Consider the following 15,469-nt stretch of genomic DNA (forward strand, 5'->3'; position numbering starts at 1 on the left):
AGCTTAGCTCATAATGTCTCCTAGACCCTCGCTACACAAGGAAGTATAGATAGAAAAATTTTGGCTCGCCTAGATAGTCTAGAACAGGCCGTCGAGTACCTGGGCACCCAATATTCACTGTTACACACTCGTCTGTCCTTTGTATGCCACGGAGGGTATGGTTCCATTTGTGTGACCCCCCTGAAGGCTGACAATGTCTCCTGGGAAACGGTGCAGAGGCACTTGCAAGGTATCTGGCATGAGACAAATGTAAGCCTAGATCTGCTTCAATTGCAAGAACAAATAAACAATATAGCCTCCTCCCATCTGCATGTAGTCACCCCCGGAGACATGGCACAATCCTTTCTACAAAAGCTACAGGGGTTTAACCCCTTTAATATCCTCCAACATTCCTTCTGGATTATGTGTGCTCTGGTTGTAGGGGTAACCTTATTACTCTGCTTATGGTGTGCTTGGAGTTGCTGTCTGTTTGCTTTCATGGCTAATACCCGAGCAAATGTACACATGTTGCGTTTAAAGATAAAAGGGGGAGATGTCGGGAGCCATGAGCAACAAAGGGGTTAATCAGGTAGAGCAAAGGCTCCCTGATCCCTTTGAACCATGGCCACCTGACTGCCCCCATACAAGAACATGTGGTACTGGCTAGCCCGAGTTGTATTTAGGCTAAGAAAACCACAGTGTTATTGATAAGCCCTGAAAAATAGCGCACCGGGCCCTTTGAAGGCATGGGAAGAAACTATGCGCTTGAGGAACCTGGCCTTGAACCAAAAACTCGGGACGGAGCCAGGAGAGGGCAGGGAGGAACCTGTGGAACTTGTTTATTTCCTATTGTTATATAACCTGAACTTATATAAAGTGTGTAAGTAAGAATAAAGTTGTTGCTCGCGGCATCCCCGTGGGCAACCCTCCTGTTCCCATACTTTTATGTTTCATTCTCTTGCCCTCATCCCTGTTCGACCTTGCACGCGGGCCGTGACAAAGAAGATAGCAGGAGGGGAATGATGAAGGAGGGGAAATCGGAGGGGGAGACAAACCATGATAGACTGTGGCCTCTGAGAAACAAACTGGGGGTTCTGGAGGGGAGGGTTTGGGGGGATGGGTTACTCTGGTGATGGGTATTAAAGAGGGCACATTCTGCATAGAGCACTGGGTGTTATATGCAAACAATGAATCATGGAACACTACATCAAAAACTAATGATGTAATGTATGGTGATTAACATAACATAATAATAAAGAAAAAAAGAGTCAAGAAACTATCCTTCTGCCCAAATCCACTACTTCTGAGCTGGTTTCCTGAATCAAAGAGGAGTATGATTGAGAATATGACTTTTGGAATGAAACTAACCCAGCACTTACTCAAGGGGTGACCTTGTACCAGCTATCTGATCCTTTTATTGCTTTAGTGTATTCAACTGTAAAATGGGAAATTATGACTGTTTCACAGAGTTTATTGTGAGGATTATATGATTTATATAAATATCTCAGCACTTAGGAATTATTCTTATTACAATCAAGAGCTGAAGAGGTTGCACAGGACTGGATTCTGAGCCTGCTGGATGAGAGGAGTAGAACCTAAAGTCAGATAAGAGAGTTTGTCAATTTGAGGATACTCTTCCATGTTATAAGATTTAAGATCCATGTAAGAATTTTGGGACAGTGTGCAGAAGCATTTTTGGGAAGGCTCCTTGAAAACAAAAAAAATTGCTCTGTAAGAAGTGAGGCTGAAATTCCAGAATTGCCATAGTAGACATGAAAGGAGGGATTAAAAGTTTCAAAGAAGTAGACATTCCAGATATACTACCTTACCTTTCTTGTGCAATGCAGGAAAACATATCAAATGATTGTCCCACTGGGAACCTGGGGGTAGATCACATACCAAAACAGTAAGGAAAGCATCAATGAAAGAGGTACTAGCATCAGTGTGAAGTTCAGTGGGGGTGATATCTGTAGGCCAAGGTTAATGACAGGAGTTGCTGTTCCAAACCTGGGCTCATTGATAGCAATTGGATGATAGAATCCAGAAAAAATAGAGGTCACATGATTTTGCTTAACATCAGAAGCAAGGTGGATATAGTGCTCATAATAAGTGACCACACTGCAGTTGCAGGCACAGGATCCTACTCTGTAGAAAGTTATATAGATAGCTAGAGTATAACATCTTTAGAGGCAGACTTGATGGCAGCCAAAACAGGTGTCAATCCTCAATCAAGAACATAAATTGAAAACTTAAGGATGGATATTCATGAATCTAAGGGTATTCTTCCCTATAAAAAGCCATTATCTCTCACCCAATTTCCTGAATGAGCCTATTTTCAGACCTCTAAAAGCCAAGGACTGCAGAGGCCAGATCCCCAAAGTGAGGACTCTGCAGTGCCAGGACAAGTATACATGGATACAATTATTCCATTACTTCTGCAAAGGAGTATGGATAAAATATTTAACATTAAAAGGAGGGTACAGAAGTGTTATCAGAAAATATGGAGACAACGTTTCTTTTTTTTTTTTTGAGCAACAAAATGTGATGTATTTTAATGAAGTCAAATCATCACATGAAATTAAAACCAGCATAATTATTTACCTATAACGTAACAGTATATTTTTCCTATCATCTATATTTCTCATTCTTGCTCTTGTGTGCTTCCTCTCCCCCCTTCCTCTCCCTGTTGGTTGACAACAGGATCATATAGTTTTTTTTCCCCTTTATACTCATTTGATGGTAACAGAAGTTGAAAACTTTAGTACAACCTAAAATAAATTGATTACTGTGCACACACAAATGCATGCACATATACTCAAAACACAAACACCAACATTAATTATACACAGTTACTCAAACATTGTTAAATCATATTGTAAGAAACATTTAGGATAAATTTAAAAATATCAACTAACACACATCTCATGGAACCAAAAGTATAATTGATCAATACGAAGGATGACGTTTATAAAAATCATTTTTTGGATCAATTTAATCACTTTCTCTGAATGACACATTAATGAGAATATGTTTCTAATGTTGGATGCTGAAGCTTTTGTAAGCATGACTCAGAAGGCAAACTTGTGATGATCAATGTTGTTAAATTTGATATGTGAAGATTAAATACAATCTACTCTGTATATGACAAGAACACCAGAAAGCAAAATTAAAAAAAGAATAAAAGAAAATATTTCCAACACATATAAATGGTAACAACATTAATAATGCATAAATTTTATCTAAAAAATAAGAAAAGTATAAATATTAAATAGAAAAAACGGCAAGGGATTGGAGCAGAGAGTTTGCCACAGGGAAAATTGAAAAGATGATCAATCTCACTGGTAACCCAAGAATTGAAAACCGAAAAACAAACAAAAATAGTCAAGTGCCATTTTTCACCTAACAAATTGACATTTAAAAATTCAGTAATGTTAAGTCTTGACCAAAGTGAGGAGAATGGGGTTCTCTTTTTAAATGATGGTGTAAATTATTATTGACACTTTGGGAGACACTTAAAATATAAATGTTGTATTCTACTACTTTCTACTACTCCTTTCTACTTCACACATCCTAGCCTGGAAATACACTAGATGCTGGCATGTGTGTATTATACATTAGATACAGATCTAGATGCAGATATACATTGAGATATGCAGATATTATATTGAGATAGTGAAATATTGGAAATAATACAAATACCCATTGACATGGGATAATCTCTGGTACAGCTGCACTATGAAATGTGCTGCAATAGGTAAAATATAAATTAAAATAAAACAGGGTATATAGGTGACAAAATGGAAAGTTTTCTACATTATCATTGACTACAGTAAGTTGCATAATGATCCATGGAGCACAATGTAAACAAATACATATACAAAAAAATACATATTTCTACCAGTTTAAGCATGTAAATGCACAGTACAATCATTAGCAAGTTCATATACCCAACAAAATAGGCAGATTCCAATAAGAGGTTTACTTGGAGTAACAAGGTACGTCTAGCAAGCATGTTTAGAGTAATACGATGATAAAAGAGGACATTTTTTCTGGGAAATTTAAGTATTCTACAATATTTTACAATTTACTTGGATAGATAAAGAATCCCTCTAAATTTAAGGAACAAAGCAATTCAGGTACTTTCTTTGCTTCAGTGTTTTTAGGCAGGTAAAAGGAATGGAAATGATTCCATATCTGATGCTTGAAAGAATGCACCTCTTAAGCCACATACTCAGAAGTACTGGGGGAATGTTTCTTTGTTGTTGCTTTTTCTTTCAGTTTTTACCACAGTTATTAATTCTGCCAGTTTTTGAATTTAGGAAAAGTTGGTAATTTTCTCAGAAGATAGTGTTTTATTGAGGTTTTCAAATGCATTGCCATAACACTTGTCACTACATCTGAAAATGTTTATAATACAGTTAAGAGTATGCGCTCAGGGTGCCTGGGTGGCTTAGTCAGTTAAGTGTCTGACTTCGGCTTGTGTCATGATCTCAGGGTCCTGGGATCGAGCCCTATGTTGGGCTCTGCACTCAGAGGGGAGTCTGCATGTCCCTTTTCTTCTGCCCCTCCCCCTGCTCATGCACTCTCTCACTCTTGCTCTCTCTCAAATAAATAAAAATCTTTTTTTATAAAAGAGTATGGGCACTATAGTTAGATGGATTTGAATCACTGGCTCTCTTGCTGTGTGATCCTTGTAAAATCATGCACCCTTTCTGGTCTGTATTCATCTCCTCTATAACATGAGCATAATATAACCAATTTTGGAGTTATGATGTGAGCACGAAATGACAGTGTTTATAAAGTGGTTAGCACACTACTTTCTTTTGCCGCTGCTGCTACTTCTTTGTATGTTCACTCTTTTTTCTTGATTTTGTCAGATGACTGTATATTAATGCTTTCAACAAATTATATTCAAGATGTGTTTATCAACTTACTGCCTAAGTTCCTTTCATCAAAATCAAAATTCTTCATTGAATATTGAGCTCATTTACCTTCATTATTTCTTATTTAATAATGCAAACATATATAGCTGTGAATCTTCCTTCCTCTGTTATATTGGCCATATTCATTGAGCTTTGATGTATAGGATTTTATTATTTTATAAATGTATTAAATATCTCTCAATTTTCTTTTGACTTGGAGTTTGAGGGGAGTTTTCTTTTTAATTTTATAAGTAATTGGGTTTAAATATGATTTAACATTGATTTCTAACTTTCTTACAATTTGATGAGAGAATGTACATGAGCTTCTTACTTTGTGATTTTTAAAATATGTTGAGGTGGCGTTTTTTTCTTCCCAATTTTTACTTAAATTCTAGTTAGTTAACATATAGTGTAATGTTGGTTTCAGGAGTAGAATTTAGTGATTCATCACTTACATATAATATAGCCAGTGCTCATCATAATATATGCCCTCCTTAATACCCATCAACCATGTAGCCCATCCATAGCCCACCCATGTCTCTCCATCAACCCTAGGTTTGTTCTCTATAGTTAAGACTCTCTTATGGTTTCCTTCCCTCTCTTTTTCCCCTCCCATATGTTCATCTGTTTTGTTTCTTAAATTCTACATATGAGTGAAATCAATCATATGGTATTTGTCTTTTTCTGACTGACTTGTTTCACTTAGCATAATACACTCTAGATCCATTCATGCCATTGAAAATGGCAAGATTTCATTCTTTTTGATGGCTGAGTAATGTTCCATTGTTTATATACACCACATCTTCCTTATCTGTTCATCAGTCAGTAGACACTTGGGCTCTTTCCATAGTTTGGCCATTGTTGATAATGCTGCTATAAACATCAGGAAACATCAGGGTGTATGTACCCCTTCAAATCTGTATTTTTGTATCCTTCCAAAGTGGTGCAACCTCTCTGGAGAATAGTATGGAGGTTCCTCAAAAAGTTAAAAATAGAACTACCCTACAATCCAGTAATTGCACTACTTGGTATTTACCCAAAGGATACAAAATACAGAGGTTTTGTTTTGATCTTGAATATGAATCCATTTTATTCACATAGACTTTTTTTAGAGCAGTTTTATGTTCACAGCAAAATTGAGCCAAAATTAAAGAGATTTCATTTTTTTCTCTTTTCAAGTTTTTATTTAAATTCCAGTTAGTTAACATACTGTGTAATATGAGTTTCAGCTCTAGACTTTGGCTATTCATCACTTACATATAATACCCAGTGTTCATCACAAATGCCCTTCTTTTTTTTTAAAGATTTTATTTATTTATTTATTTATTTATTTATTTATCTATTTATTTATTTATAGAAAGAGAGAGCAGAGGGAGGAGCAAAGGGAGAGGGAGAGTGAGAATCTCCAGAAGACTCCCTGCTGAGGATGGAGCCCAACATGGGGCTTGATCTCACAACTCTGAGATCATGACCTGACCCAAAATCAAGAGTTGGATGCCCAACCAACTGAGTCACCCAGGTGCCCCAAGTGCCCTTGATAATACCCATCACCCATGTAACCTATCTCACTGCCCACCTCCCCACCAGTAGCCTTCAGTTTGTTCTCTATAGTTGAGAGTCTGTTTTCTGGTTTGCCTCTCTTTTTTTTCCCCTATGTTCATTTGTTTTGTTTCTTAATTTCCACATATGAATGAAATTATATGTTATTTGTCTTTCTTTGATTTATTTCACTTAGCATAATATTCTCTAGCTCCATCCATGTCATTGCAAATGGCAAGATTTCATTCTTTTTGATGGCTGAATAATATTCCATTATATCTTCTTTATCCATTCATCAGTTGATGGGCATTTGGGCTCTTTCTGTACCAAAAATAAATAAATTTCATGTATAACCCCTGGCACCATATACTCACTGTATTCCCCACTATCAACATCATGGACCAGAGTGGTACACTTGTCAAAATCAATGAATCTATACTGACACATCATCATTACCCAAAGTTGATAGTTTATATTAGAATTCACTATTGTTGATGTACATTCTATGAGTTTTAGTAAATGTATAATGACATGAATCCATCATTATATATCATAAAGAATAGTTTTACTGCTCTGAAAATCATCTGTGCTCCTCCAAATCATACCTCTTTCCACCACAACCCCAGGCAATGACAGATCTTTTTACTGTCTACAAAGTTTTGCCTTTTCCAGAATTTCATAGTTGGAATCATACAGTATGTAGTCTTTGCAGATTGGCTTCTTTCACTTACTAATATAGGCTTAGGTTTCCTCCATATCTTTTCAATGCTTGATAGCTCATTTCCTTTAGCACTGAATGATATTCCCTTGTCTGGATATACCACAGTTTATTTACCCATTTACCTACTGAAGGATATCTTGGTTGCTTCCAAGTTTTGACAGTTATGAGTAAAGCTTCTGTAAGCATTCATGTGCAGGTTTTTGTGTGGACAGAAGTTTTCAACTCCTTTGAGTAAATACTGAGGAGTGTAATTGCTGGAACATATGGTAAGAATATGTTTAGTAGAAGGCGCCAAACGCTCTTCCAAAGTAGCTATACCATTTTGCATTTCCACGAGCAATGATGAGAATTTCTGTTGTTCCACATTCTCACCAACACTTGGTATCAGTATTTTGGCCATTCTAGTAGGTGTAGAATGAAATCTTATTGTTGTTTTAATTTGCATTCCCTGATAGCATATGATGTGGAGCATCTTTACATGTGCTTATTTGCCATCTGTATGTCTTCTTTGATAAAGTGCCTTTTAAGATCTTTGACTCATTTTTAATTGGGTTTTTAATTTTCTTATTGTTGAAGAGTTCTTTGTATATTTTGGATAACAGTCCTTTATCAGATGTGTTGTAAGCAAATACGTACTCCCAGTTTGTGACTTGTCTTCTCATTCTCTTGATGTTGCATTTTGCAGAGCAGGAATATTTAATTTTGATGAGTGTATCTTATCAATTATTTATTTTATAAATATTCTTTTGGTGTTGTATTTAAGAAACCAACATCATATCCAGATTATCCTAGGTTTTCTCTTATGCTATCTTCCAAGAGTTTTATAGTTTCGTATTTCACATTTAGATCTATGATTCATTATGAGTCAATTTTTGTGAAGGATATAAGATCTGTGTCTAGATTCATTTTATTGCATGTGGATGTCCAGTTGTTCCAGCACCATTTGTTGAAAAGACTGTCTGCTTCATTGCATTGCCTTTGTTCCTTTGACAAAGGTCAGTTGACTGTATTTATGTGGGTGTATTTCTGGGCTCTCTATTCTGTTGCACTGATGTATTTGTCTATTCTTTCACCAATTCCACACTGTCTTTATTATTGTAGCTTTATAGTAAGTTTTGAAGTTGGGAAGTGTCAGTCCTCTGAGTTTATTCTTTTCCAATATTGTGTTAGAATATTCTGGTTCTTTTTCTCCTCCATATATATTTTAGAATTATTTTGTCAATATCCAGAAAATAACTCACCGGGAGTTTGATTAGGATTGCACTAAATCTATAGATCAAGTTGTTAAGAACTGACATTTTGATAGTATTGTCTCTAATAAATTTTTGAAGTATTTTACTTCTAATCATGTATTAAATGATTTTCAGGAGCATAGTGGATCATTAAGATGAAATTCCATTTCTTTGTTTCTTTTTTGTTTTATCAGAGACCCAAAGTAGCTTTCTTTCTATTTATTCAATGTGAAACAAGGACATATCAATGCAGATACCATGCTTATCAACAAATAGAGTGTGTGATGTATTCTCTTTCATGGCCCCACTCTCTTTCCATATGAATAGTGTTGCCAGATAATCACAACAGAAATATTAAACTGTAAAGTTTATGGTATCATGTGAAAGCAGCAAATCAGCAGAATAATGAATCTCAAAATACTAGAGTAAGAACATTTGCATTAAAGTCACAATAGAGCATGTCTTTACTTGACCAAATACTTAGCTACAACAATCAGACCTAAAATTTACACCTGGAAAACCCTCCATTTGGGTGTTGGTAGAATACCCTTGGCATGTTTATGGCTAGAGGACAGAGGGATGTGCACAGGAGTTGGCCCAATTTTCAGTGAATATTCTTCTAGTATGTCTCATTGGAATTGAGTTGAAATATTTACTCATTTCCACCATTTCTCTCTTTAGCATATTAAACCAAAGAAGCACATGCAACCCAAAGGTCCCCGATATGTGATGAAATCAGGATTCTTTCTCTTTCTTCCCCATCCATTAGAAATTTATAGGTGGTCATTATCCCCCTCCAGAAGCAATAAATTGTTATCACTCCCCTCAGTCTCCTGCTCTGACTTGTGTGTGAATGATTCTATCTCACTGTGTGGGAAATAACCAAAGATCCAAGGGGAAGGGCATAGTACTTTGGACCACCTTCAAAAGCCATATCCATGAACGTTGCCTTTCAATCATCACAAAGTGTCTGAAATCTGATTTGCATTGAACTGGAAATAAGTGGAAAAATGGACAAAATATATGAAACATCTGTTTTCAGATATTGAAAAACATGCAGATCATGACAGTGATACCTGAGAGAAGGAAAACAAAGGAGGGAAAATTTATGATCACCCAGTCTTTCTGCCCAGAGATACCTTCTGCACTATTGTGCAGGAATGGGGAACCAATGCATAACACAGAGGTTTTGTTTATTTGAGGCAGATATTAGAGTTAAAAGAGGCCAGTGTAGCTAAAATATGTAGAGCAGAGTCTTGGGAAGAGGCTCTGTATAGATAAAGAGCTCCAGGTGTCTGCACTGGGTCCCCATGGGTATATTGCTGAATATAAAGTTGCACGTACATGGGATAAAACTTTCCAAGATTAAGCAATGTAACACTGGGATGCTATAAGGTGAACAATTCTAAGAGTTCACACAGGACTGGAATCCATTCAAGTTTTGACCAGCCAGAGTGGAGAGACTTCACTGGACACCTAACACATTTAGTAGAAATCTCAGAAGAGTTGCTCTTCGATAGCAGGGATATGCTAGGCTTAGAGTAAAGACAACTATAGAAGTTTTTCTAGAAGGCTTAAAAACAATCCTCAAAGGGACCTTGCCCAGGTATTTACCCAAAAGAAATGAAAGCATATGTTTATACAAAGACTTGTTCACAGATTTTATAGTAGTTTTTTAATCACTATATATTGAAAACAATAATTTCCACAACAGATAAATGTTTTAATATGTTGATACAATTAATACTACTATGCAAAGAAAATGAACTACTGATACACACATAAGCATAGATGAATCTCAGAAACATTATACTGAGCTTAAGAAGCCAGATACAGAGAGCACTTACTGCATAATATCATTCCTAATGGAATTTAAAAACAGGCAAACTCAACTTGGTTGATAAATATCAGATCAATAATTGCCTATGGGAGGAGGTCAATACTAGATGCAGGCATGGGGAACTTTTCTAGTGATAGAAATGTTCTGTATCTTGATTGTGGGGATGGTTATGTGCCTGTCAAAACTGATCTAACAGCATAGTAAAATGGGTTCATTTTATTATAGGTAAATACATTTTACCCCATTAAAATTGCTGTAAAAAATAAAAACAATAATATATAGAGAGAGAGATGGTTGTACAGGTTTCTGGTTGGTACAAACCCTGGATATTTCAGTTACAGGACAGGCAGGGGGAGAAGGGCAAAGCATCTTTCTTGCAGGCTTTCAGATTTCCTTTATACAGGGATGTATAAGTTATATTAATTGATTGTGAGTCTTCACTCAGTGCTGTGAGTCTTGAAGTTAATAGAAAATTCTCTTAAATTAGGACAATAGACAATAGACTCTTTAATGGAGTTTTTTTTTTTTTAAGTTATTATGTGTATTTTAGGGAAAGTTTAGTGGTACACTACTACTTAAATGCCATCTTCGTCCAAAAGTGTGAGGTGCAAAGATATTCATCTCCATTGCCTTTCTACTAGGAAGAATTTCTCTCAGTTCTGATGTTTTCCTCTCACATTGACTCTTATTTACTTACCCATTCCTTTTTATTTTTTGCAATCGTAATGCATTATCCTATATAATTTCTCCTCTACTCATCATCCTCTCTCTACTTGCCATCCCACCTACTACCTAATAAATCCTATACTAAAGAGTGCCCCTAAGTAAAAATCTACTTTGGCTGATAATATCCATCAAATCAACTACAGAGTTCCTACAATGAAAACAAATTTATAAGCGGTCTCTTAGTTGGATGGTAAAAATTGAAATAACTGATAGAGGATTTCCTGATGGATAATGCAGTGGAAAGATCCTGGGCTTTGGAGTCTTGGCTTTCCTATTGGTAAAAAAAAGAATGATCTCCTTGGTCTCATATAATTATATGAGATTATATGAACTAAAATATGTGATATGCCCACAAATATGTGGTATACCTTCAAATAATTATTCTGTGCCTCCCAAATTATATACGTAGTATATATGTATATATGTATAGAATATATATATTCATATATATATGTGTGAATACTTAACATGTTTTATATATAATATGAATCCACACATATACAGCTGAATATAGGTATTTTATTTTATTTTAAAAATTTTGTTTATTTGACAGAGAGAGAGACAGCGAGAGAGGGAACACAAGCAGGGGTAGTGGGAGAGGGAGAAGCAGGCTTCCCGCCGAGCAGAGAGCCCGATGTGGGGCTTGATCCCAGGACCCTAGGATCATGACCTAAGCCGAAGGCAGACACTTAACGACTGAGCCACCCAGGCGCCCCTGAATACAGGTATTTTAAATATGCCTACAGTAGCCTTAGAAAATAAGGAAAATAATGACTTTATCATATATCTCATTAAACTTCAATGTTATGCATAGAAAATTCCCATAGAGCTATAATTTTTTTGTTCTATTGAAATGGTTCCAGTTTATCATTTTATTTCATAGGCATGTGTATATCAAGATCACGGAGTTTGCAATATATTAATGAAGGTGTTAGGTTACCCTGTACAAGCTACTTGACATCTTAGCACATAATTGATATTGATGTAACCTTGCTAAGAAATATAACCTAACAAGGAACATTGGATTCCTTGCTAAGAAATATAACCTAACAAGGAACATTGGATTCTTGTACCATAAGCAATTTGGATAAGACATGAATATTTGACAGTAATTTTTATAATCAGCTGCAAGATTTTTGTTTTGGTTTAGCTGAGCTGAATATCTGGCCTAATCAGTGAATATTCTAGTTAAAACCATCAAGTATTACTTAGACATTTGCTGCCATATCGGCTTAAGAGTCTTGTTCTTTTTTAATATTACAGTATTCATGTTGATATGTGTAGATTCTGTAACCAAAAAAAATAGAAGCCTCATAGAAATAAAACACAAAAAAGATGCAGTGAAAATTTCTTTTTTAAAATTACAACTAAACAACAGTTACTGCTTTTGTTAGATCTGACACAACTTATTCATTAGAAAGCAACAAGTGTGCACATCTGTATATTTGCATACTAAAAATAGTTGTTCAAGAAACAAAAGGTTGCTTAGAATACATAACCTCTTACTCGTTTAAATTATATGTTTCTGAGTGTAGTATTATGATCTTGTTTTCAACTACATGTATGTGACTACCTAATTACAAAGCAGACATTTTAAACATAGTGTTTATTTCAGAGCATTGTATCTCAGAATAAAAATGCATTAGAAGCAGTGATCAGGAGGAAGGGGAGGCCGACATGTTCAGAGTATTAGACGTAGACATCTCCGTCTACTCTTCACCCTCCATTCTCAATAAGTTTTGTTGTGACCAGACTCAGTGCAGGGTAGACCAAGTGCAACTGTCTAGGTATGAAAATGCTGACCGCATGGTCAATCCATGAAGAATCATGTCAACTATTTTTATTTTACCTGAAATTCATTACTACTAAAAATGTTGAGAGTGGGGAATGCTGTTGCATTGTTAATATCTGTAGTTATTATCTCTTGGTTAGCTTTGTCAAGTAGGGGATAAGGTTTAGTGGTGGTGCTTGCTGGTGGGGAAAAGGAAAGGAGGGAATTTAGAGGGGTTGAGCCTCGATATAGGCCTAGGTGCTAAGAATCATGGCCAAACTGTCCAGTGTATAAAGTCCAAAGGGATGAGATCATTTTGAGCTGGTTTTAGCAAATATTGTGGTTTCCGTTTCCTTCCCAGCAAGATCCTTGCTAGTGTCCAAGGAATGGAGCAAAGGGTGGGGAACAAGGGTGTAGTATGCAGAATCCACCCCTCGAGGAGGAGGATGACAAGAACTAAATTAGATGTCAGGCTCTAGGGTTCAGAATTGTCCAGTGGGAATTGCAGTTCTTGTCAAAGAAGCTGGAGGAAAACACTAGGCATCACAGAGAGTGCACCAATAGGGTGGTCATACAGGTATACAAGCACCTGCCTGCTAAATTAAGAGCAAATATGTAGCTCTAGGCCCCACGTGGTAGTTTGTGGTGGCTCTTTTGATATTCTTTCCCTCAGCAGGATTGGCTCAGGGACTGTGTTGGTGGAGGGATCAGTACCTCCAACTGTGAGGGGTTGGAGGAGACAGGTCAAGACAAAAGAGAATGGTGTCTCATAATGTGTGACTGTGCAAACAGTGGCACATCTACTCTGTGAATAGATAATGACATCTCTCAGTTCTAGTCACCTTGAATTTAGCTCCAAAAGATGTGAAAAAGAAAAATTCAAACGGAGTGTTACTTGGTATTTTGGGTTAGCTAATAAACATAACAAATGTGACCCAGGGCTAATTTTGAATGTAGAAACAGGTTATCAGCATTTAGCTGACATTTAAGTACCAATGGCACTTAATCCATGCAATGTTTGAGATCTCCCTGCAGTTAAGATACGTACTTTTGGATAAAGATGATGAGGCAATTCCACACACATGTTAATATAAGCCAGCTTTACGTGCCACAGCAAATCATCTCTGGCATAATCAATTAATTGGTATTTGTTACCTGTAATGCTATTTATTTTTAGTGGTTAAATATATTACTATAATTCTTCTGAGGCCACAGTATGAACACACTGGATTCCTAATTAGTCATCACATTGGTTGGTGCAATATGACAGAACAAAACCTGGAATCTGAATCCCTTTTTAAACTGTTTATGCAAATTTACTCTTTATTCTCAAGCTATTTGCAATCACAATTGAATTTTTAAATGGAGTAATAATTTTATTTCATAGAGTATGCATGCTTCTAGCATCTATTCCCACTGTTTCACTTATTTATTCTGCAACAAAATGATAGTGTTATCATAGCATACATTTTTAGTTCTTCTTAAACCCATATTGCTGGAAAACATGTTGGTCCCCAGGGCTCACCTTTGGTGCTACAGACAAAACTTTTTCTCTTATAGATGATATTCAACAACAATTGGCTAAAGCCTTCTATCCAGGCCACAGTCACAGAAGCTAAGTGAACCTTATGCTTCTTTTTTTTTCCAGTTGAACTTAAAGGAAAAGAAAAAGATATTTTCCCCCCACACACTCTCAGGCCTGTGATTCTATTCTACTCTGGTCTATTCTAGTTCTATCTAATCCCTCTCTCCCTTTCTAGATTGCATCATTTGATTTCAGTTAAATAGAGTGAAATCAATGCAATCTCTAGCCATAATTTTAAATGGAAAGTATTGCCTTTGCAAGTTTGCAGATTGTGAGCAACAGAGAAATAACTAAAGAAGCAGCTTTACTTTAGAGCATTGTTTTTGTTTTAAACAATGTCGTTTTTTTCCCAAGTAAATATGCTAAGAGATGGTGAGAGAGATGAGAAGTGGAAAGTCATAGGCAAGAAAATGTTACAGTCCAAGGGAAACTTAATTAGAATTATAAGGAAGGAAGAGTTAGCATTTGTTGGAATGTCACTCTTGGTGAGATGGATGGTATGCAAGAAGGTAGGGCCAAGTGCACAGAATGAGTAGTATTTTGCACTGGGTAGAGATCGAGCTCAGAGTTTAGTAAATGATATTGGTTAGGAGCATGAGGACACAGAAGCAAATTAAAGACTAAAGCCATAGGGAAAGCAAATCTTTCCTGTGCCTAAGTAAATGAACAGCGTCTACTCTTCAGTAAGTTTCCAACAGTCTTGACTTGTAGTCTGGCAGAACTAGGATGAATGTGTTGAGTAATTCCTTTAAATTGCTTTGAATGAAGAACCTAAATAGTTTGTGATGGTGGAGCTCATTTAACTCAAAGGTGAGTATGGTTTTGCCTAGCAAAAGGTGCATCTATCCTGAAATTGAATGCCAAGATCTTTGAGAACCACTAAACTGCAGCATTCACCATCAGTATAGAAAATCAAATGGTTTTGTTGTCCAGTCATTTAATTTGATAAAAACAATTTATAGAAGTGAAATAAGCCACTGGAAGGAGCTCGTTTTCTATTCTGGTTGCATTAAAATATATTGAATGTTCTGCTATAATGAATTAATAAAAGAATACAAATAAGGGCTACAGAATCAAATAAAGTATATCTGCTTCCCACATCTATATTCAGGCCAAAAATCAATCAACAAAATGAGCAAAAAGAATACATCTCT

The sequence above is a fragment of the Zalophus californianus genome, chromosome X (genome assembly GCF_009762305.2).
Source record: "Zalophus californianus isolate mZalCal1 chromosome X, mZalCal1.pri.v2, whole genome shotgun sequence".
Taxonomy (NCBI): domain Eukaryota; kingdom Metazoa; phylum Chordata; class Mammalia; order Carnivora; family Otariidae; genus Zalophus; species Zalophus californianus.